The sequence below is a fragment of the Simochromis diagramma genome, unplaced genomic scaffold, assembly GCF_900408965.1.
Source record: "Simochromis diagramma unplaced genomic scaffold, fSimDia1.1 OVJJ01000131.1, whole genome shotgun sequence".
NCBI lineage: Eukaryota > Metazoa > Chordata > Actinopteri > Cichliformes > Cichlidae > Simochromis > Simochromis diagramma.
Window position 1 is genome coordinate 6,750,072 of NW_024387200.1, and position 26,410 is coordinate 6,776,481.

At 38.7% G+C, this 26,410-nt stretch overlaps 1 protein-coding gene and 1 pseudogene across 10 annotated transcripts in view; both read right to left on the minus strand.

Annotated features, from left to right (window-relative positions):
- Positions 1-26,410, minus strand: part of gpat2 (glycerol-3-phosphate acyltransferase 2, mitochondrial) — a 168,480-nt gene that overhangs the window by 130,931 nt on the left and 11,139 nt on the right. The window lies entirely within an intron of this gene.
- On the minus strand, positions 16,337-16,431 carry LOC120745948 (annotated as a pseudogene).

Consider the following 26,410-nt stretch of genomic DNA (forward strand, 5'->3'; position numbering starts at 1 on the left):
TCCAACAATTTCTAATTTTCCTAGCACAATATAAAAAAAGAGAGTGATGGCTCAAGACTTTTGCACAGTACTGTATCTGTGGTGGATAGTAGGGCTGCACGATTAATCGTTAGAAAATCGCGATCTCGATTCATACTTATGTGCGATCTCATTTCCAAATGACAACGATAAAAAAAAAAAAAAAAAAGACGACGACGATTGTACCGCATTTTGATCCGGGACGTAATCTGCATGAAAACAAGCGCTCACTCTTCCTGCTCAACAAATGACAAGGGCGGAGCCTTATACCACGTGATACAGAAGCTGTGCCGTGTGATGCTAAAATTAGCAGGGAAAAAACAACGGAGAGCACGTCAGGGATGACGAGAAAGTGACAGGAGAAAATCCGTCCCGGTCAACCACCCAAACATCAATAACGGGAACCTTATACAGCGCTTCCCTATACCAGTCGAACTCCCGCAGGCACAAAGAAATTACGGAGGCTATCACTTATCACCTGACCAAAGATATGGCTCCCATCAACACTGTGCAAAACGAGGGATTTAGGAAAATGATCAACACCCTAGACAAACGCTACACAGTGCCGTCCCGCAACTATTTTTCTATTGTTGCACTACCTGCTCTGTACACGCAGCGTCGAGCAACGGTGGAGACGGAATTTCAAGCAGTACAACATTTTGCAGCAACAACAAAACGTGAGACATTTGTTGTTTTTATGTTTATTTATTGTTTTTATGTTCAGTCTCAACTGTTACGAAGTTGATGTGCAGTTAATAAGTGCAATAAATATTTATACTGGAAAAGAAAATCGTGAGAGAATCGTGATCTCAATTCTAAGCCAAAAAAATCGTGATTCTCATTTTATGCAAAATCGTGCAGCCCTAGTGGATAGTATACTTTTTAAGATATTATATTTTCAAATGAGACACCACCATTTATGTCAATATACATCAATAACATCTAACACAGAATAGCCCCTCCTCCACTATACATATACAATTTAAAGCTTGCTCTCAAATTTCACATGCAGTATAGAGACAGACATAGCATAATATTTTGTAGTGGAAAGGAAACTATCCTACGAAAAATATGATGCTTATTACCTATAACGACACAGAACATGTAAAGGTTCTACGTTTTGCAAGGTAAAATTACTGTTTTTGGCAATGGACTCCAGCGGCTTTGAAGAGAGTGTAATGGCTACAGTCTGATGAAAAGGGTCTGCTGGCACTTGAAGCACTGAAAATTAATATAAAGGACTCTTAAACGGCTTTTAATTTGTTTTAGGTGACTGTAATGTGTTTTGCTGTTTATCAAACCTAAAACATTGTGCCAGCTGGCACTCCTGTTTGGTGGTGTGCCGCAATCCAGCGTAATTAATACACCAAGCATTTAAGTATCTCATACAACCTCACTTCAAAGAAACTAAAATACCCCATACTGAGTAAAAACATTTTCCCCAGCAAAACTGCTACTATATTAAACATTATAATGAAATATGCAATATGATTTTCCAACGTTTCCTGAAAACTGCAGCAGCTCCTGACTGAGAAACTGACTGCTTTGAAATACAGGCTACGAAAAAATTCATACATTTTATATTTTAAATTGTTTGAATAAAAGTGGTTGTGATAGCTCGCATGCAGAAAATATTGAGATATATAACACATATCACCACTCAGTCTAAAAGTACAGGGACATAAAGCACTGTGAAAAAGTCTTGAACCATCTATTTCTTTACATTTTGCTTGGAAAATAGGAAATAGGTACAGCAATTTATTGAAACATATAGAAATACAGTATGTAAAAAGCAAAAACAATTCTTAGTTTCTACAGTTCTGACACGCATGAAAGTCAATATTTGGTTTAATTTTTTTTAAGTAGTCTTCAGTGAATAGTTCTCCAGGCTTTGTCAAGGACATTCAAAGCTCTTCTTAGGATGTTGATCCCACACTGCTTCAATAACGTTGAGGTCAAGCCAATCCATGACTGATAGAAAAACATATTATGGAACACTATAATGGCACTCCATCATCTGATGGTATCTTTCCTGTGCCCTTAAATCCATCAATTTTAACAAGATCCCAAACACCTCTGGATGAAACGACCACAAACCATGACAGAGCATCTATTGTGCATCTAAATTATCTCAAGTACAGTAATGTCAAATAAAATAAGGGACACATGCAACGTAAATAATTAATGTTAGTAAAAACTCAGTGTCTAACCTAAGAGCTTGGCTGGTCCATGTACATTTTTATTGGTCTGTGGGGAAAAAACTGGTGTGTGTATGTGTGTAAACACAATTTTATTAACAAACAAAATATTTCACTTTGAATCTGAAAAATAATGGGTTTTTTTTTAATGCAATGTGGTCTAGTACACTCCATGCCCCCCTTTTACACACACTTTCTTGCAGGTGTCACAGCTCACTGTGATAGAAAGTGGGATGGCTGCTTGCAAGATGGCACCTGTGTTTGGCTGTGCCTCTGGCTTTATCCCTGTGTTTGTTTACGTTACATATTGTGCAAGTGTTTTTGCTACAGATCTGTCTGGTGTCATCTCCCTTCGGATATATGATCGCCATGCGTTATTGGCGATCAAATCTGCTATGGATAATTTCCAGAGTCAACGAAACGAGGTTGTTTTCCACTTGAGCACGGCGCAGCACCCAGTTTACCTCCATTCTTGCCAGTCAGCTAGTTGTTGCTTCAGAGGCCTCATTGGAGGAAGCGGGAGAAGAGAGTCGGTTTTCTTGTGCCGCTTCGTCGGCTTCGGAGAGAAGTGGATCTTCTTGAGCTTCATTACTGGGCTGCTGCCGGTAAGATACGCCTGAGACTTGTGGGAGCTGGATTAATCCCCTCAAGCCCTTATGTTTACTACCTAGGCTGTCATCTCAAAGCGAGGAAAGCCACAGCTCATTGCAGCAGGAATCCTGATTTGCTGTGCGCGGAGCTCCTTATCAACTCTTAATGTACACTGTCTTGCCATTCTCAATCAGGGTGTGCCTTTCAAAACTAGGAATCTCTCTGTTAGATCCCGCATACCCTGGTTAAATAAGCAAACTCGTGGTCTTTGACATTCCTGTGAAAAAGCACAACGTCTGTGGAAGTCCACTGGTCTGATGTCCATCGTGAAGACTTCAAAGAACTTCTTCACCTATTTTAATGAGTCAGTGAAAGAGGCTAAATCCTCTTATTTTAATAATCTTATAAATCGTCATAAGAAAAATCCTAGAGTTCTGTTTGAGACCATCAACAGTATTGTTTCTCCTCCATCTCAGAATGCTGTGTTGCTTTCTGATGAAGACTGTAATATTTTTCTCAATCACTTTATAAATAAGGTGATGGGCTTGAGATCCAAAATCTCCTCAAGTGCCTCCCCTTATGAAGATGGCTCTTGGTGTCCTGGGTCATTTATTTCTTTTTCTCCAATTACATTTAATGACTTACTTACAGTAATAGGTAAAATGGTCATCATGCTCATGAAAGAATAAAGTTACATTGAAACCAAGCACACCATTGTTTTTCTTGTGACATTTCCAATAAGTTTGATATGTCACATGGCCCTCTTCCTATTGAAAAAACAAAAGTTGTATCCAAGATGGCCGACTTCTAAATGGCCACCATGGTCACCACCCATCTTGAGGAGTTTGCCCCCTCACATATACTAATGTGCCACAAACAGGACTTTAATATCACCAACCATTCCCATGTTATTACGGTGTATCCATATAAATGGCCCACCCTGTAGATCCTGGCTCTACTAGTAATTATTGGCCTATTTCAAAATTGCCATTTATAAGAAAATTACTAGAATTTTTTTAGAAAAATCAGTTCAGGTCTTTATTATGCAGATTACAGATTTCTGACCCTTTTCAGTTCGTCTTTCAAAAGCAGCACTCCACTGAAACCCCTCTCTTAAGGGTCTATAATGATGCAGGGAATTGTTCTGTGATCATTTGCTTGAGCTCAGTGCAGCCTTCAATACCATTGACCACAAAGCCCTACATAACAGGCTGAAGGTTTTGGCAGATATATCTGGTTCCGTGTTAAACTCATTTTCTTCCTACTTATCAGATAGGACGTCTTGATGTATGCTCAAGTAAATCCCCAAAAGTTTATTCTGCTCAGCGTTTTCAGTGGCAAAAACATTTCGTCACTCACCCAAGTGACTTCTTCAGTCTCACCTGAAGGTTTCCCCAATGTTATAAACAGTACATTTGCATAAAGACTGAAACTAGCACCACCGAGGGAACAATGGGGTGGGAGGTCAGTTCCTTGATCATTAGTGCTGACCTTGGATCAGTGGTTGTTGATTAATGGTCATGAGAATCTGCATATTCTGTTTATTTTAACCTTTATGTTTAACAGGCCATAACTTAATTTTAATCAGAACAAAATGTCCTGTAAGCTGAACAAATAACACACATCTCTATGTGCAGAAATGAGCACAGGGAACATCTACAAATTCCAAAACCAATAAAAAAAAAAGAATTAATTAAAAAAAACCTCAAACATCTGCATGTTTACATAAAAATACCTGTTTTTGGCAAGCGTGTATTGGCAAGTAAACCAATAAAATATGCAGCCTTGTTGATATTTTGTCACAATCCCAATGTTAAATAATACAGATATTGATTAGCTATAAGGTAAACTGTTTGTCAGAATTTTATTGTAATTCATCAGGAATCCTGATTTTAACCGCTATATCATACACACATTGATACGACATTAATATGAATGTAATCTACATTCTAATTAATGTATCACAGGCTAAAGTATCACAGGCTTCTTGCCTGATCTTTTAACGTCAGTTAACACGATGCTTTAGAGTGACATGATAACTTTAAGTGTGACACCTAATTACTGTACACTCACTCAGTTGTTAAATTATCCGTGTCAGCAGGCCAAAGAAGATTAAATGTGTATCTTGATGGCCAGGGAAACCACAGTGTTCCAAGTCAAATTATAGGAGATGGGATGAAAAGTCTTGTTACTTTACTCCTGCCTATCTGGTTCTGACATAAACGGTAGTAACCAGACCGAAAAGCAGCGCACATTTCGGTGCTTTATTTCGGTGCTTTTTTTCCCCCGAGATGTCATACACTTTGAATTCTAGCCAATCATTTTACGTTTCCGAGGATAGTAGGCGGGTCCAGGTATGTACGTTCTTTTAGAGCAGAGCTACAGATTAAAAATGCCCAAGCGAAGGGGTCAAAGTCTGGCTGTACTTCACAGCAAAAGATGCAAAGTCAGCAGCCTGCAACAAGTGCTTTAAGGTGATACTGTCAAAGGAAGTAACACCTCAAATCCGATGAAACACCTGGCGACGCATAGCAGAAATGATGACGGATGATGATGCAGCAGCAGCCGTTCTTCTCTGCGTGAGTAGCTTAATGTTGTTCGTGTCTAATTTACGTTGAGTAGGCTAACCACGTTATTACATTAATGCATGTAAGGTGAACTAGCAAACACCATCATAGCTACATGCGGCTGTCTTCTTGTTTGATGGCAGATACTCCCTTCACCCTGGCAAAAAAGGCTAAAATGACCAAAGAAAAAGTGGAAAACAGTTAAACATGAGAGGTTTTTGGACAAAGTTTGTGTTTTTTCCATTGTTTAAGCACTGCTTCCAGCAAAGAGTGATACCATATATGCCCCATAGCTGCAGAAAAGGCTAACATTGTTATCTTTTTACAAAAAAAACACAGCTGAACATGAGGGGTTTTTGGACCAATTTTGTGTTCTCCATTCTTTAAGCACCGGTTTGAGCACCGTTTAGGCATTGGATAAAACCTAAACGATACCCATCCCTACTCCTGCCTCATTTATATTCACATCGAACAAAGCAATGGTAATCTCAATTTCCAGCTCTCATATCAGACGGATATGGATAACACCTGTTTTATTAGAAAACCCACAAAGAGGGAAAACCTCTGGGATTTTCAGATACATTTGAAGACTTTGTCCTTCCTCCCAGGTTCTGGCACTGCCCGCCTAAGTCACATTTTTCTCTCAAGCAGCAGAAAAAGAAAAAAGGAAAAACTTCTGTGCCTCAAACAAATCAGTGTAGAAGTGCTGCAGTGACGAGAGTAAGTATGACATTGGTATTCTGTGAGAGAGAGAGTGAGCTGTTATCTCAACGATCACAAAGTTAAAGCTTCTCAGAGTGTTGGAAATAGATCGCAGGACCAATTCCATTGAATTTCTAGCATTTGTGGGAAAAAATAATGTATCTTTAGTTATTGACTGACACAATGTAAAACTATATTTGTATTTTTTTAACACTACTAAAAACATGGTAAATTCCATAGACTGTTTTTGACTTTTAGAAAAAGGCTCTAAAAGTATACATATAACGTATATACACACTTTAGGCAAGCATAATGGCATTACCATTTCTTTTAAGTTATTTGTATTATAATCATTCCTTTTTCACATTTCTACCATTAAAGTAATGCTAAAAAACAATAAACCACAAAATCTGACATGAAAAACAAATCACTCTTTAATTTGACACAAATAAACTATGTTTCTACAATCTGTGACCGTCCCTAAACATAAACTCTGGCTGATCCATCTGACCATGCAGGGTCAGCAGTGTCTCAGAATTACAGGGATATTCTTCTGTTTGCGCCCTTCGGCAAACAAGAGTACATTTGGCATGTTCTGTTTGTGGCCAGCACATTTTGGATACGGATGCTTTGAAATATAAGCAAAATTCCTTATCTTGATATAATCACAGTTTATATACATATGTAAATTTATGCAACCATGCATTCTCTGAAACATCTGTGTATAAATTAAAGCTGCAAGCTGTGATGAAAGGGCCCTCACACCCTGGCGCATTGAGCCCTGCTGAACACATTATATGGCCACTAGGTGGCGATGGAGAATACCATCTGGCCAAATGTCACATCTCAATCGAATTATAATTATAACCTACAGTGCATTTCCATATTTCTTCTTCCCACTATGCAGCGCTCAAAAGCACAAAAACCCACCATAAAAACCAAAAACAAACTCTGAACTTCAAAAACGTCTGAAAATAGCAAAAAGTGCTGAAGAATCATCAGGGTCTGATGTATATTCTCAACATTTTCGAGGTGGATGGCGTCAACCTGGGAGGAGCAGTACCCAGTTTTCCAGTGTAATGTAAGACCAACTTCTTAAGGATTTCCTTGACCAATTTGAGCTTGCTGGGGTCAACCACCTTGAAGCTGTACCAGTGTAAAACATGACATTTTTAACTTAAAATGGCAGACTACGTCTTGGATTTGCGTCATTGGGTCCCGTGGACTTATTTGTCAGTCTTGGCTTGTTACATGTGTGTACCAAATTTGGTTTGGTTCAGAATAAACATTTAAGTAACACACAGCAGTACGATGTTCAGGGAATAAACACGCCCTGAGGAATCCATTGTGAAGCCCTAACTGATCTCAATTACTGGAAGATAACGATGACTGGAAAATAGGGCTGCCACAATTAGTCGACTAGTCACGATTACGTCGATGACTAATTGAAGAAGAAGAAGCCGTTTCCCAGAATTCATAGCGCGGCCCTGCTCAGTTTCCAACAATGGCGGCAGCTAGTTTTAATATTACTCTTATTATTCTTTCTGGGTCACAAAATAAACATTTAACATATTTTCAGGCAAGAATGTAGCTGTGTAAACTTCAAATATCTGCTTGGTTTATTAAGACACCACATATTTTCAAAAGCACTCCGACGTTTTCGGAGACGGGGTTCAAGGCTTACTAGAGCCCATGAGAACACCGGACTCCCGGCAAATCGTTTTCAAACCCAACGCCGTCTTTCGCTACTCAGGTTAAACATGATATATAAGTAACTTAGACAACATAAAAATTTTATCGTTTGGCTTTTTTCAGTATTTTATTTGTTCCTGAGTAAATCGGTTTGGCTGAGATTAAAGTTATAGTTTTTACACAGCTGAATAAACGTCAAGCAGACAACTGATTATCAGAAGTGTGAGATGCTGGAGAATATACTCCGGTGTCCTGTTATATTTTAGCAAGGAGCAGGCGGCTGAGTTTATTAAACTCCACCGAAACAGTCTGCAAATTTCATTAAAATTTAATAAACTATCATCTTGTCTTTATTTTTAGTTAGCACATACCTTAAACACTTAAAGCTGTAAGCTAATGATAGTTATATAAGAGCAGATGCTGGTGCAATAAGCTGTACGTTTTACGTCCATTGGATGCATGATCTGATTAGTCGACTAATCGCAAAAATAATCGGTGACTAGTCGACCATCAAAATAATCGTTTGTGGCAGCCCTACTGGAAAACAAAAAGTTAAATAAAGAGTCCAGTAAAAGCAAGATTACCTCATCAGTTTAAGAGAACTAGAAAAGATCGGGCAATGGGTCACACTGAGTGCAACAGTAAGAACATACATAAAAGTTTGTGACTGAGATTTCTGTATTTCTATAAAAAGACAATTTTAGCATGTCGGAAAATTAGATAAAAAGAACCCAATTAAACAAACAGAATGATATCAGTCATTGTCATTACTTGGTTGAGAAAAATAAGCCAATATGTCATCTCCACAAAGCACTAATACAGATACAGAACAAAACAAAGACCACTGGACTGATGGAGAACTCAGTTTAATTAGACTAAGGAAATTATAACATGACTATTTATGCCAACCTCTGATTTTCTTCAAGGATGCTTAAAAATGTATGCAGCTTTTTCTTAAAGTATATATTTTCACTTGTTTTTACCAGCATCTACAAGAACATGATGTGCAACAACTACTGTTAAAAACAACAAACTTAGAAAACATGCTAAGTAAAAGGCATTGTGTAAAAGATGTGTGGCGCTGTGAGAAAACATAGTACTCCACAAACAGGAGAAACTTGCAAACACATCAAACGACTGCAATTCTGTATGATACATGCTCAACCTAACAAAAACAGGGTCTGCAGGGTCACAATTCTGTTTCAGGTACTGTAGGTGAAGTCATTTCAGAGTTGTTTAAGTGGGGTGAGCTCCTTGAAGGATAGCTGAATAGTACCCAGAAACTAAGAATATCAAGTAGTATGGTTACTTGTAATTCACATCCTGCGATCCATCATTAAACTTCACTTTACTTGTTATTGCATAGTGTGACTGCAAACACAGAAAAAGAAGGTAGTTTGTTTTTGAAGGAGCTCCCCAGTGGTTAGTTCCCCTTGGGGAGCCCACAGTACTGTTTGGAGATTGCTTAACGCAAAGAATATCCATACTAAACTCCATGGCTATCAAGTAGCTGTCAAAATGTCACAGAAGACAAACTTCATCTCGGTGCTATGGGGAAACATGCGATGAAAACTTTTACAGTTGATTGGTTTTGTTGGAATTTTAATTGTGTCAGAATATTTTATGGCACTTTATACAAAATTTGTTGAGACATTTAAAGTTTGAAACCACAGAGGTCATAACTAAGAAAATAACTGCTGAGAATGTTTGTTTAGTCATGAACTCAAAGGAATGAAACCTCCCACACACTCTGTCACTTTTATTGACTTTGGAAACTAAGTTATAAGCGATAAAATTCATGGAGATAAACAGCATCAGATTTGCATCTACTAAAATGAAAACACTGAGAAAAGAGCCACATTTAATGAGCAATCATTAACTCTCAACGTAGGCCTGCTGAACACAGGAAATTGATCAACCTAATATCCATTCATACCCCTAATTAACCCTCTGGGGTCCAGGGTATAATTGGCCGTTTTTGACTACTTTTGATTTTACGTCTATATTTTACTTTTAAAATATGTTTTTCTTGCCTTGTTTGGTATCATTATTTCCAGCACAACCTCAAATATCTGAAATTTGAGTTATTTTTTCATTTTGGTAAACTATATTAGCACAGTTGATCTAAATTCAGACAAAAAATTTAAAATCCGAGTAGAAAAAAGTTCTATTTTTTACTGTAAAACCCACAAACATGTTTAACGAATCATTTTCATAACTTGAAATGCAAATAGAAATTGTACATTTCTAAAAATTATGCACAAGTTTTGCAAACAACAAAGTTATATGGTACTATTTACCTAAAAATGCAGCCAAGGCCTCAGGCGTTTTTTATATAACCATTTAAATCTATTTACAGAACAATCAGGTGTGCTGCATCAAAGAAGAAGGCACACAAATTATTTGTGCCAGTCCAAAAAATGTAGTTTGTGTTCAGTATAAGACAGAGGAGAACACCAAAGGCCTAAACCCTGCAGGTCTGACAGCAGTTGCATGAGTCCAGTTTTCCATGTGGGAACAGCGTTTACACTGGAATCTGCCTTTGACGGCTTTTTTTAGAGCAAATATGAAATTCAGCAGTATAACTGACACACAATACAAGACAATAACTACACAACAAACTAACTACAGCCTCCAAACACGCTAAACGTCACTAATGTCTCACATATGAAAACTTGCTCTCTCTCTGTCTTTCGCTCGCCCGCTTTCCGTTGCGGGTGTCACTCCTAAAAACTTCCCCTTCTCCCTAAACAACAAAATGTCACATGTTGCCTTATCCTTTTTTTGAATGGTTGACATGGTAAACTAACACCAATAGGGAAGGGGTGTTTTTTCTTTTTCTTTTTTCACTCGCAAGCGGAGAGTGTTTGCTAGCGCTGTCTGTAGAAAATGCAGTTTTTACCGTTCTTCCCGCTGTAAACACCACAGTTTTGTTCAGAAAAAAAACATCACATGTATTTTTTAATCATAACTCTGGTTTTACGTGGCCCATCGACACAATTCAAAAACTGGTATATAGTTTGAAGTCCGCACTTTCGACCCAAGTTGAAATGGAGACTCTGACATGCTGCATCTTGTAGCTGTGTTGTCTTAAATTGGTCATGTGATTTTGACGCGCCGGCGCGTCCAGCGACCCCAGAGGGTTAAGTATCCCTTCATGCTGCTTTTGGGCCACGCTTGCCCCACTGCAAACTTTGAAATGAATGTCTGCGTTGAAAGAAGCTGGAGAGATTGGTCAAAAAAACAAAAAACAAAACAAAACAAACATCTTCATTCTGCCTGCTGGTTTAATTTTAAATCAAGACATAATATAATCCTATGTTGGAAAAGATGCTGGACTCAAGGCCAGGTTTCCTGTTCTCAGCTAACAAGAGTGGCACCTGGTGTAGAGCAGAGCGATATGACCAAAAATATTTATCACGATATATATTTGAAAATTTGCGATAACAAATTAACTGATGATATAATTGACACTAGACAAAATACTTTACAACTCCACAACTTTATTAGTGCAAAAAACCCCAAAAAACATCAATGTATTTTCACTTAAACAAGCAGCTGTTTTTTATGTGCATTAAAGTTATATAAAAATGTAACAGTGAAAATGCAAATTCCTTGCTGACAGTTTAACCAAAAGGCATTTCCAGTGGAAACTGGCCGACAGATCCTCAGCATAACCATGTATAATATCCACAAAACTTAAAAAGAGGTTATACACACACAATACAGTAATACTATGTTGAAGCACAGTACGTATCACTCCGCGAGGCTCCTGCCTATGATAGCCGTAATGCTCCGACAATCCATCAAGCGGCGCTTCGTAGCTTAGCAAAGTCGTACTAAAACATTTGACAGATTTTCGAGCGCCGTGTACCACATAAAATCATTTCGAGGTCAGTAAACACAACCAGAATTCATACATAAGACACACGGGATCATAAGGGGCACTGTCGATTTTCAGAAATTTTTTTTTAAGTGTGCCGTATTTTCCGAACAACACGTAATAACGACGGCCCGCTAGCAGGCTCTACCAAAAATAGTGCTTTGTTGTGTATCTGACGGATGAAAGCTAAACCAGTTCCACACCACTGAAGTTGCAGCATTTTTACAAACCAATTCTGGTTCATCTGTTTCATTCAACGATCCGCTTTCGCCCTTCTCATTCTCCATCGCCGCCATGCTTTTTCCGCCATGTGCTTATGAAAAGAAAGGCACTGCACATGCACGTTTTACCCATATTCTATAGCGATATTTCATTTTCTTATCATTGCCCAACATATAACGGTATTACCGTGAATGGTATGATATGGCCCAGCCCTAACCTGGTGTAGTCTTTTGCTGCTGTAGCCAATCTGCTTCAACAAATCTGCATACAGAGATGCTCATCTGGATAATTTATTTGTAATAAGTGGTTATTTTATGTCACTGTTGCCTTTCTGTCAGCTCAAAAGCAGTCTGGCCATTCGCCTCTGACCTGACCTTTGGTACCAAAAACATGCCCAATGAACTGCCACTCTATTTTCTCTGTAAAACCTAGACATGCCTTAAGGGCTTAAAGAAGAGGCAACTGGACTTCTATTATCTAAGAGACTTCTTCAGTTCTAAAAACAAATTTTCAATTTTTTTTTAATTTTTTTTTTAGAGATTTCCTCATGGTGCCGATCATGTGAGTCACCACATGAGCCAAAGTATGAAAAAACATAAGGCATGGGACATTATCATAACCCAAGTTAATGGTGAAACCCCTCAGACAACCTATCATGTGACCTATTGAGGTCACCTGAGACAAGGTTGCTGAAGACCAGCTGCTTTTGTTTTTAAGCTTTTTAGGCTACCTTTTCTGGGCGGACTGAGAATCTACAGAAATCAAAACTACAACTTGTTGTGCAGGAAAATCCCAGTAGATCAGCAGTTTCTGGGGGGGGAAAAAAAAAAAAAAAAAAAAATGTGTGTGATCAACAACCAAACCTTCAAATTTCTTTACCATTCTGACCCTCATTTTAAACTTCAGCAGGTCCTGTTGACCACATCTACATGACTAAATCAATGAGTTGCTTCGATCTGTAGCAGCTGAACAGGTGTACCAAAAAATGCGGCCTCTTCCTATATGGCATTCATGTGTGCCTGGACTTATGAAAAAAAAGCACAAAAATATATTACCATGGCTTCAGTTATGAAAACTATTATGTGCCCCATAAGACAGCCAAGGAAGCAATATGTAAGAGAAATTCAGTTTTTTTTTTGTTTTGTTTTTTTAAATTGCACTACTTTATAACCATGCTGTACTTTGCTGGCTGTATAGCTTAACAAACATGCCTCCTCGAAGCAATATTTTCAAAAATATGAAGCCATTTCTCAAATCTTCTGTATTTTAAATCAGGTAAATCATGTAATAAATCCCATCAGTGGTGCCCATGCAGGAAAAATAAAACCCTTTTTCAGCAGCCCCTTAAATATAGTATTGGTTGCAACAAAGTTTAAAAAAAAATCTTGCTGGCAAAAAAAAAAAAAAAAAAAAAAAAAAAAAAAACCCGAAAGAAAAAATAAATAACTATGTAGATCCTGAAAAAGGATTGGCATGGCAGTGAAAATGAAATATGCCCACTGTGTCTGAATGAATATAATAGAAGCAACTGGCCAAACTTTTGGCAGCTTAATACAATTTCTAGAAGTGAAATTATATCGTATAAAAAAAAAAAAAAAAAACACACAAAGCCACAAAATCTTTGTGCCAAGTCTCACATCAACTTTATTTCTGCCATATGACCTTATATTGTCAATATTCTTAATATCATGTGCCTGTAAGCTTCTAAAACTCCACCTTACTATTATTTTTCCTCTCATACACCCTCCCCATCCCTCTTCTGCCTGCTTCTTTCTTCTCCCGCATCACAGCATAAGGCTACTTAACAGGATCTTAACTCCAGTGATAAACGACAGACTAGCCATTCCCCCATCAATCAACATCCCTCCATCCCTACTCTGAGCCTCAGAGGCTTTGCAATTTCTCAGTCCTCTTGAGGTCAGATTTACTCCCTTCCTCACTGTCTGCGCTGGCTTATTCTCTCCTCGCAGCTTTCTCCCCTCACTAAGTCTGTGCTGTGTCAGCTTCTCTCTCCCTTAATCTGAAAAACACTTCCGTTTTAGCTCTTCAGCCACCATCCCACATAAATAACCCTCTTTTGCGCCTGTTTCTCTGCAGGAGAAAAAGGAACTCTAATTTAACTAAAATTTCAATAAACTACTCTTCCAACTGAGAATTGTTCATGCATATTAAATACCACCTTAACTATCAATACAATGGAAATCCAATAAAGAGGGGAATTAAGCAACAAATAAAACCCTGTGCATATTATGAATAAACATTTCCCCTCAAAAGGCTGCATAATAACTACTACATGCAAAAACAAAAATATTTTAACAACAACAACGTAGCATAAACAATGCCATTACAGTCCAATCTGCTACCTTGCGCTGTTCATACTGCACCATGTCTCCTCCATTATATGTTTTTAAAAAAATCATTGGGATGAAAAATGCCAAAAACAATCATCAATTTACTATTTGAAAGAAAGTGGATTTAGCCTACAGCCTCTGTTTCAAAAGAATTGAATTAACTAAAACTTCTGATATTACATTTCTGAGCCAATTTAATCACTGCTGTACAAGGGGAAGAGAGAGCGAGAAAGGAAAGACAACAGCAAGTAATTGGAAAAACCTATATCTTTCTGGAGGATTTTCTACAGCAAGCACAGCTTTTCTGCCTCTTCAACACGCTCTGTGTAGGACAACACAACAATCCTGTCTAAAACCTTGCTCTGTCTATCACCCTCACTGAGGCTACTCCTCAAGTTTATTTCCAGGGGTTGTAGAAAGAGAACCAATTAAGTTTAACAACAGCCCAATTTCTGTAAAAATCTGTGTTCAATGCAACAATGCCATGCATAGCAGGAAGGTAAAAGTACATCTAAATTGTGTTTTTGGGTCTGTTTTCAAGCACACTAACATCCTGGCTTGCAAAAGCCAATGTAAGCTTGTTAAATAACCTTGCTGCATTAAAGACTTTAATTTTACTTCTCATTTATTTGGACTAGTAATATTTTTTTTAACTAACATGCTGAAAAAGCTCATTTAAAATTTATAGAACATCAGATAATGACAAGCTTAATGAGAGCTAGATTTCTGCCTTCCAAGCTTCCAGGCAAGTAATGACGTAAAATGACGCATAGCTAGTGATTGAATCGGTTATGAACATCGGTGTTAATACAATAAAAATCACTTTAATTTACTTTTATTCCAATAATGCTTTGCAATTCAGAACTACGTCAGTGACTTTATTTAATTCGGATGCTTTAGTACCACATTAATCAACACAACCTTGTGTTGGTTATAAAAGTGATATTGTAGTTGCTACAAAATGTGTGACAAGAGAGTCATTTTGTGACTGATTCCTGTGCTCCTTAGACTGTAAGGACTCTAAGAATTAGACTGTAAGGAATAATTCTCAATGTCATATCTGCATGGGGGTGGACAATCCTACGTGGAACATCTTAAAATATAATGCAATACAGAAATATTACCACTCCTACAGTTTTAATATCTGCCTTTATTCCTTTTAAGGGTCCCATGGCTTTATTCGTGCTTTCTTGTCTTTTATGACTTATTCCATTCAAATTACTCTTCTGCGTGACACTGAGAAGACCACAGCATACAATTAACGTCATTTTCACAATCACCAAATTACTTAGTGTGCTCATGCCCACAGAACCAACTGCATTTGTTGTGTCTGCCCTCTCATTAAGATGTTTATCTCCTGCCTGTTTCTGAATTCACTCCAAGACTTTGCCTATATTTTGATGTAAACAGCAGGAAAAGTCACTCCAAAGAACTGCTACAAAATGTAATTATGGTGCACAAAAGCACAAAGATAAGCAAACCATTTACTGGCTTTGTTTGTTCTTTTTTCTTTCGGTTGTGCTTCCTCATCTAAAAAAGGCAATGATAAGCATTCTTAACCTGCCAGCACAGGCTTTGGAACAAAATAACTGTGCTATCCATCTATCAGTCCACCCAACTATTCATTTTCTCCTGCTTATCCAGGTCCAGGCCATGGGAGCTGCAGGTCCTTCTGCCCAGCCTCTACCTGCAGCTTTTGTTTTGAGCTCAGGGCAGAAATGATACGCAATCTCTCCAGCATAATCCCACAGTGGGGCATCCAAGAAGCAAGTTGATTCAGTACCACAACTGTGGCTGCTTTAAATGTTTACTACTGTTGTGGAAGTTTTCCATTAAATAAACCCTGCAGACGAGCGGTGAGCGGTAGCTAACATTCTTTAATTAAAACACACAAAGAACAGGTAACCAAGCTTGTGGAGAGCCTACATGACCGCGGGGCAGACGGTCAGCAGAGTTCTCACTGAGCCTAGCATGGCTCTCAGTTAAATACCTTCTTCAGGAACAAAAGGCAGTACACAGCTGTTTCACACCTTAAGGTTCACACTCCCTTGCTACCTACCAGAGTCCTCAAAGAGACAAAAGACTCTTCCTGTGGAGTTGTCTGCTTCCCCCAACTTCCTTACTAATTTGCGTGTCATCCTTGCGCAGGGGCCATGCTAATCTTCTCTGTATCGTATCCAATTTAGCGTACGCGCTTGCCGAAGCACAAAAATCGCTAGCTCCGGGACGTCGGGCTAGCGATATTGCAAGCCCTGTATCTGATTGAGGAATCACTCATCTTTGGAAAAGAGAGTTTATTACAGAGAAATGGCTCTTTCCAAAATAAAAGCTATACTATCCGCTTCTTCTGGGCTATATTCTCAGCAGCATAAGGAGAATCATGTGCTAACAGCTGTCTAAATGACTCGGCTAAAGTTAGTAGCATGCTTGCTTTTTTTTGTCTGCTTCCACTTGTCTTTGCACTAGGATGATGTCGGCGTAAATGTGCAGTCATATTCGTTGTGTTCCCACTAGTGCTTTCAGGTTGATCTCGTTGAAATGACCTTAACGCCACAACACGGCAAATCTCCGTTAACGAGCTACCGCCGATTGCTCCGTGCATGGGGCTAGACGGCAAACACGTTAACGAGCTAACTGCGCTAACACACTAGTTCACACCAATGTAATTGAGCATTGCATGGCACATCCAACATACTGTTTTACTTTAGTCCATGACTCGCTTACCTTCAGGGTCATACGTCACATGAAAACCAAAATAATTCCAAACGCCAGATCTGAATGAGGTTCAATTTGCCTGTTGCAAGTAGAGCTTAACTTCTGTCTCGCTAGCTTGCCCTGCGCTCTTCCTTCTGACTATGCTGTCTGTGTTGAGCGCTCAGTGGATCTGCGCTCGACAGTGCAGCCTAGGCGGAGTAGTCGAACACAGATTCACTGAGCGCTCAACACAGACAGCATCGTCAGAAGGAAAATTGATAAAATAAATTACAAATGTTGTATTGTTCGATACATATGCGTACCGAACCGAAAGCACTGTATCGAACGGTTCAATATCGATACGAATATCGTTGCACCCCTAATGGAAAGCTACATTTCATATCACCGACAGTGATTTGAATAAAGTCTAAGGAAAACTAGCCTTTCACTCTACTGTAGCTTGATTAGAGGAAAGAAAGCCCAAAGCTGAAAAAAAAAAAAACGCATAAAAAAAAAAGACGAAAAACAGCCACTGGGGTTGGACATGACACACAGCACTATGCCATTAGCGCACTTAAACAAGTATCCACTAAAGCATGCACACATGCTAACAAAAAGTTGAGAGCCCTGTAGAGCAGCTGATTAATGTCATGGGAATGCAGCAAAAATGTCCACAAAAGGATAACATGTCAACGTGAGGGCAGCAAATAATGCTAATTGTCAGTGAAAGAATGTAAACAACAGTAACTGGGCCACATTACATGCAGAATGAAAAATTAGGTGGTTTTGTAATAATCCAGCTTCTGCGGGCTAGTGGAGTGCTGCTCTTTTATCCAGCTACAAATGAGGACCAGTGTATGTTAGAGTATGTTTCATCTTAGGTACAATTAAGGTTAAAAACTGTTAGAGAAACACATCTTTACATTGAACTAGCCTGTAAGGACATGTGGCGACTAAGATTATAAGATATTCAAGTCAATGCTAGTTTCAGCAATTCTGGGTATTCATCTGTGAAAAATACATCTGTGTCCCTTACCACGTTGGATGGGCTCAGACACCTAGAATATCAGGGGCAAGATTCCCCTGCTAGGACTTTCCAAGGTAACTTGAGCCTAAATGAGGGGCTTGACACACATCCGTGATGTGCCAAAGCATATCTGATCCCTTAAGTCCAGTGTGTTTGATTCTTATACCCTGGCCCGCTTTAAGGGTCGGGCTCAGGCAGAATTCAGCTGGACTGTGTCAGCTGCCTCCATGCAGCCCACTGAAAACTGAGAGAAATCATGACCATGTTTGTGCGATGCAGGATGGTGGCCAGTCAAAACACAAACAGTCACTTTGTGATGAAGAGTGGCTCTGTGTGTGTGTGTGTGTGTGTGTGTGTGTGTGTGTGTGTGTGTGTGTGTGTGTGTGTGTCCAATCCAGCCTATACACCCACCATGACAAGTGTAATTGCATGTGGAGTCTTACTGTAGCTGCTAATTGAATTCACAATAAGAGGGAATTTACTTGTATGACCTTTTGGACATTTTCACCTTTCTCTGAAGAACAACAGAAACTTTGGTATCTAAAGAGATGCACAATACTATCAAATAGAACAATTAAGACGCCTGTTACGTGCTCAAAATGTGCCTGGTCTGTTTTAATTTTATTGTTATTTACAAAATCCTACTATCTGTCGTCATTCAAAAAATCCTTAAGATTAAAAACACTCTGCAATGATTAGGCCCTATTTAGGATTTAGGGAAGCATTGTAATTGAACATTGAACACTGGCACGGTTCAATTCTGTGTGTTCTTCTGAAAGGATAATCAGTTTTAACACACTAATATCTGCACGTGTGTGGAGCTGACTCGAACAAAAAACAGGTGTTGCACCTTCACTGTGTGTGTGTGTGTTTTGTAAACCTGGCTGATGCAGACTTTGTGTTGGAGGGCCACTTCTGCTTATGGCTAGTTTGTTTGGAACAGAACTTAATTTGGAGGCAACTCCATGAGAGCACAAAAGAGTTACAGTGTGCAGGGGCTGGACTGGAAGTGGGCCAGGGAGAGAGAGACTTAGAAAGCCCCTTTCTGTGGAATAAAACAGGGAAAGCAAAAAAGACAAACTGAAGCCTAGTGTGCTAATCATTATGTCAGTCCAGGCCAGTGGACTCTTGGGGAGGAAGGACAAATGTTTTCTGGTGCGATACACAGAAAAGCGTCTAGTTCGAGTACGGGTGTGACTCCAAAGACAACTTTTATAGCATCACAAACTCCAGTTACCTCACCAAGGATGGAAGTATCACCCGGTGAACAGGAAAAACTATGTGGAGCCATCTTTGTGTGGGTCCACCATCTACAGAGACCATCATCTTCTGTGGACTATATTGTTCCACTGGGGGACTTGAGGATGTGATTACGAATAATTGCCTGGCTGATCTGAGAGATGGTCAGTTATTGAACCTCTATGCTAATTACAGTTTTTCCATATTGCTACCCTGCCACATCAATAGAAGGCAAGTTCAGTGTGTCGTCTTCTGCTCTGCTCTTTTCTGCCTCTTCGACAGGTAAGGTGTTTAGGTGTTTAAGGGATGGAGGCAACGGGAGCTTAGCCATGATCTGAGGAGATCACAGCTCTTGGCTGGCTTGGAAACGCTTCAGTATCCCCCCCAGAAGAGCTGGAGGCAATGATGAGGAAAAAGTAAGCAGCTCTATACCCACAATCCAGATGCAGTTAACCAGTATAAAATGGATAGGCATATCAGTGCAAATTCACTCTAATATAGAGCCTTAAAGAATAATCTCAATTAGTCAGGGAACCCTAATGAGGCAGAATGAAGACAGTTATGAGAAAGAGTATAGAAACTACAACACAAATACTTTTGAGAACACTGAATGAAAAGCCAACCCACAGGAATTCTTCTTAATTACATAAAAATAATAACAAATTTGCTTCCCCAAACACCAAATCCGATAAACCATTCTTAATGACAGGCCTGTTCTCTCAGATCAAGCCAAACAGTTTATCACTGATAAGGGTAAACATCCAAGCAAATGCACCCCAACTCCCAGGTGACTGGCATAGTGACAGAAGGAGGAGAGGTTGAGAAGAGTTTCACAGAAAAGGGGAGTGAGAGAGAAGAAAATCAACAAATTGATAAATGGGGGAAAAAAGTGGTGTTAGAGGAGGACAGTGAAATTGAAATACAAACAGGAATGAGACATTACAAAAACATCACAAGAGTGTTAATTTGGTAGAGGTATGAAGCTGCTCATGCACTATTAAAAAGCAGACTCCTGCAGGGATATTGAAACAAATAAACACTCCACAAGCCTCTCCACATCATGCAGATGTGATGGTCCTGCAGGCACTACAATGTGAAGTGGCATAAACAATGCACAAACAAAGCTCCACAAAGGACTTTGGTACACAGAGGCCAACGGTATGGAAATGAATTTACGTCAGCAAGTCCTTGATGCACAACTGATTGTGCTCGTATCAAATGCACTCTGAGACAGCTTCTGAGAGCCAGCTAAGAGTCTAAAAACAAATGTACTTCAAATGTAAGCAACTCCACTCCACATAAAAAGTAATGTGTTACATATTACTTGATACTTTTGTAAAAGTAAAGCATTACCTTAATTACTCCCAGGGAAAAGTAATTTGCTGTACTTGTTTTTGAATTACTTTCACATTACTCAATAACATGCCCTGAAATGCACTGTCACGTAATTACCACTTAACAATATTAAACTTAGGCTACAGTCCCACACACTGGTACGAATTCCTATCCTAACAAGGGCACACATTGAATCTTTCAATGTCCAAGTATAGCAACCAAGCCAACAACAAAGTTGAAACCAGCTCAAAAAGATCTTCACTGTGAATACTGGTTATTCTACTGGAGAACCATATTTGGGTAGAAATGAATTCTATGATGCTACGAGACGGTATCTGCTCATCACTGCTTTTGTTACTACCAAAGATCAGGCTCTGACTGCCCAGCTGGTTAGCATGTATTCAGCTTGACATCACTCTAACTTCATGCTAGCTGTGTGTAGCAAGAACAAAAAGGACATTTTTCATTTCTACTTGCCCGTCAGACAGATAACTGAAGAAACGTATTAAACTGAAGTAACACAACTGTAATGTGATTACTGAATTTAGTACGGTTACATTACCATGTTGCAGAAAAATGTAATGTGACTGTAGAAAGCATTCAATTTATGTCCATCAATGTCCACTGCAAGCAAGGCAGGAGTCATGGAGAAAAAAAAAAAAATTACAATGTCCTTGCTAAATCTACTGAAACTTTGTCTTGCAGTTCTTTATACAGCAAATTGTATTTATTTTATTTTATACATGCTGTAACAGTGACCTTTTTAAATCAGTTGTTTAGCCTCATGCTGCAAAACTGACGTTGCTATGTGCCGGTGGTTTCCCTTTGATCTTTTCTGTGTTTTTTTTCCTCTCTACATACTTTTTATGAATCAGTAAAACCTCACAGTGCTAACTACATTATTTATAGGCTCCAACAAATTGCAATACAGTTCAAGGCACTGGCAGAACAATCAAAATGTGTTCTAGTTTACCTAGAACCTTTACTGGCTTTAATAATATAATAAGTGAAATAAAACACACAAAAAATGGATATGGATATAAATGAACTGCTATCTCCCCCCTGGTTTAGTGCTTATACATTGCAATTTTCCTGAGGATCAGGCCCTGACTGTCATTTGCAGAGGTGGGACCAAGTCATTGTTTTGCAAGTCTCAAGTAAGTCTCAAGTCTTTATCCTCAAGTCTCAAGTCAAGTCTCAAGTAATGTCAGGCAAGTCAGAGTCGAGTCTCAAGTCACTGGTGTAAAAGTCCGAGTCAAGTCACAAGTCTGAAACTTTGAATTTCAAGTCCTTTCGAGTCTTTAAAAAAAAAAAAAAACGAAAAAATAATGTTGCAGTTATATGCTAAATGTAAATATTAGACCATGTAATTTTAAAATCTGTGTTTTTCTCAACACATGACAAAATAGTGAACTTAGAAAATATACACAAATTGTGAAATTGCACCTCTTTAAAATGCAGCTCAATTAAACCTAGCTCCGAGAATAATTTTCACCGACAGTTCTGAGATAAGCTGCATGTTATTCTTGGATGCGGTTGTAGGACCGGCTTTAAAATCGCATGACAAAAATATCATACACATTAAAAAAAACTGCATCACCAACGTAGCCTGGAAAACATTTGCTAGTTAGATGAAGTCAGCTATCTCATCGTAGCATATTTATATGCATATTTATAATTATACGGTTCTTGGAGTGAGTGCATACACTCATGAAGTTTAGTAACTTCAGGTCACTGCAACAAGCCCAGGTACAGTTTACCGACGGATGGGTACAGGACCTTGAAATGCACCGTGTAGAACGAAAGACCATCGTACGTATCATAAGTTTACCAGTCTCACAAATTGTCTTCATAAATACACATTCCTTAACCGTTTATTAATAGGACCTTTGAGCTCAACGGTAATTAATTAGTAGTGGAAATAATTTCTGGTACCCATCACAGAAATGTAGCAGTGACAATAATACTGTATGCTGTAATCGTACTGGGCAATTAGTGATACAAAAAACCTGTTTTATCCTGTGAATAAAAGTATATGTTTTTGTCAATGTACCATAATAACAGAAGCGAAACGCAATATTGTGTCAGGACAATTCACTATTTATGCACAATAAACACAATAAATAAAGGAGCATAGCGCGACAATTTCTGTTCAGCGCCAGACTTGTTTGTAACCTATATCACTAATTATGTTATGAAAATGACGTATTAACTACTAAAAAACACTGACCTTCGTGTAAATGCTTGGAGCAGACTAACCTGTGAGCTGGAGTGTTCTGGGACGTTATATTTGATCTTTGAATGGCTGCAATCCAGGCCATCCGTCGCGTCTTTGTTACTTCGGAAACATGGCTCAAACAATTTCTCTTCAACGACATAATCCGATAACAACCGATCTCTTTACCCGTCGGCTTCCCGTGGCTGTCATGCGACCGGCTATTGCAGTTAATAATACAACAGCTTCTTGACATTTTTGTGTTTCTTTTTATAGCTGTATAACTGATTTTAATTGAAAGCCTGCGTGCGCTAGTACCGCTTGCCACGAGTTCCCAGAATCCTTTGCGGTTCTACCCGTGAATGACGTCACATTTTCAATCTCTATATAATATGCATGTTAAATTTTATATTTGGGGTAAAATATCAAGTCTTTTCAAGTAAACCGGTTCAAGTCCAATTCAAGTCCCAAGTCATTGGTGTAAAAGTCCAAGTCAAGTCACAAGTCTTAGAACATTTTTTCAAGTCAAGTCTAAAGTCATAAAATTAATGACTCGAGTCTGACTCGAGTCCAAGTCATGTGACTCGAGTCCACACCTCTGGTCATTTGCACTTATGCACCAAACATTCAGCACTCAAGGTACCCAACTTTATTTGAGCCATCTGGGGACTCTCAAAGCTCATGAAACCCAAAGGGGCATGACTGGAGGAACAGCTGAGCTGAGCTGAAACCAGGTGGTGGCTTCTGTGATTATCATAAATTGCTCATATCTGATAATACTTTCAAACATAACGTTGCAAGTTCACTTGGCACCTGAAGACCTCAAGCCTCGGGTTCATCGTTGACCCTGTAATTATGATCATCTGATCTGTAGATCACTACCTTTGGGTGAGCTAGAAAAGGCATCAGGGGAAGTTGCTGGAAAGGCCTGGCTGGACTACATGCACTGTGCGGGTGTATTGGGAGCATCTGGCAGCAGCTCAGTCTAGGACACAGGTGTCGAACTCCAGACCTTGAGGGCCAGTGTCCTGCAGGTTTTAGACATGTCCTTGATCCAACACAGCTGATTTAACTGGCTAAATGACCTCCTCAACATGTCTTGAAGTTCTCCAGAAGCCTGGTAATGAACTAATCATTTGATTCAAGTGTGTTATTTCCAGGGAGTCATCTAAAACCTGCAGGACACCGGCCGTCGAGTCCTGGAGTTTGACATCCCTGGTCTAGGAGATAATCAACTTCCAGCGCACTGCTGAAGTGGCTATACAGCGTTATGGATTTAAGCTTGATGTCCATCACTGTAGCAACTCCTGAACCAAATTGTGGACACCAGAGATGTAGATAGCCATTAAGTCCTATTGAACTTGCTTAGTTTGTGGAACTTGAGAGGCAGCAAAGTTCAGAGGTCTCAATACTTCTTTTTGCAGATGATGTGACTCTATTGATTAAGCAGAGTGCGGAGCTGCTAGTATCAGAATTACCCTCTCTGGGTCTTAAAGTGTGGCTTTAAGCCAGAAAAGGAGAAGTCCCAAGGTTAAACTTACCTATGGCCCGGAGCTGTGGGTAGTGATCCAAAGAATTAGATTCAGGATACAAACAGCAGTAATGGACTTTCTCTGAACTGCGTCTGTTCTCAGTCTTAGAGATAGGGTGAAGTAAAGCTGCTACTCCTCGGTGGTGAAATGTTTCTCGTTATGTCCAACTAGGAAGAGGCTCTCTCAAGTACCATCACTGCTAATGAGAGTCTGGTCCCTGCCTATGACCGAACAGCAAACTTCAATGTTAAGTTCTCTTTTGCCTACAAAAGATATTTAGGATATTTGTGTGTGTGACAGAATTACATATTATTATAACCGATGCATTTTTTCCTTTTGAATAATATGATCAATCTAGAACACTCTCAGTAACTGTTTTTGTAATTTGGGTTTTTCCCCCCTCCATCCTAATCCCCACACATGACCTAGTAAAGTAAGAAACTGAAGCAAAAGTTTTGTTCTTTTTTTTTTAAATTTAAAAGAGCCCTTTATACCACCAGCATGAGTTCAGATGAAAAGTTGTTTACAAGTTTGGCCAGAACGAGGGATGGCTGATCGCACGTGGTGGAAGTGGTGGTTTGGGTGTTAAGATAAAAAGATACTTATAGATACATTTACACCCACAAGGCTGTAGATGCCCACCCTCTGTCTCCTGGCAAGCAAAAGTGTGACACGATGTGCAGTTAAGGGAGAGAATACCGGCTTTGTGTGAGAGCATATGCTTCAGGAGAGCACAAAACACGGACAAAAGTAAAAAGAGATCAACAGTATTAAAAGCCTCCCTCAAGCCTATTCCTGTGGCTCAGAAGTCAGTGACATCTCAGGAGAAATAAGAGACGGTATGAGGTTAGTTTGTCAGTTGACTGGAGACAAAAATGGACAGAAGTACAAAAAGTTCCGTAAGAATATTTAGATTAAGTGTTAGAGACTGAAGAGCCAGGGACTTGAGATTTAATAACAATTTTAAGAAAAGAAAAATTGAGACATGAGTAGTACTTCGAGGGCTGTTATTAATTTCCAATAATTATTTGTCTGCTGTAGATATGACTACTACTAATGACATACTTTAAAATATGAAAATGTAAAAATAAGAAATATTTTTACAAAATAATAATTGTTAATTTAATTTTCCATTTAACCAACTTGTGCATAACTTTATCCTCTCATCATTGTTTCTTTCCTCAAACATACAAATATTATTAGAAGAATGAGACTGATATTAACATTTCCAAAGTATATAAGAATTCAGCTATGTGGTCTAAAATATCAACTGGCTTTTCTGTGACAACGTGATGTCTGTGATGTCTAAAACATAGTAGCACTGTGTAACAGTCTGTGCTACATAGGGGAAGCTGTCAAGGAGTACAACTGTTTGTATTGACTGATTTGTTAAAACTGTTGCTTTATAAAAGCTTTGTTTTGTTTTATTTTGTTAGTTTGCATTTTCAATTTTTAAATATTGTTTTTAATCTGTTTAATTTCAGTAGTTTGATTAGTATTCAGTGTAAAAGTATCAATACTTGTACACAATACTTGTGTTGACCAAATTGACAAAAGACCGAAACTAAAGACATCTCTTAAATATGTCTCTCTTTTTAGTTTTACAAAGACATAATATAGTTTACTTTTTACTTTAGTAACCAAAAATCTAATATAACTTCAATTTTAGTAACTATGAAAATCCTGCTCTGATATGTGTAAGGAAGTCAGGCTTACCCTTGTGCAAACATACAGATGTAAGCTAAGATGAAACACTGCTCTTCTAATATAATCCCCAGAGCTGGTTTGCTTGTCTCAGTTTAGTTTTGGTACGTTTGAACCTTGGTTCTTATTTTCATAATAATAGCAAGTCAGACAATCTTTATTTATCATCATATTCAAACAATTTTCCGACTTTGAGATATTTTTTATGCTTGCCTTTTTAAAAAAGTTGCCGTTCATCCTCCAGTTTCACTGTGCTAATGTTATGCTAACATAGCTGTGTTGCTAGCAATCAAGTAGCACAACATTATATACCAGGTAGTCCAACTTCAGTAACCCTGCAAACGCCACTGCTGTTTAGTTTTCTGTCTTCATTTATGTTGGAAGTGGTAGCAGAGCTGTACGTTTTAATTCGTTTCAAAAATCTCTCAGTCAGAACATGG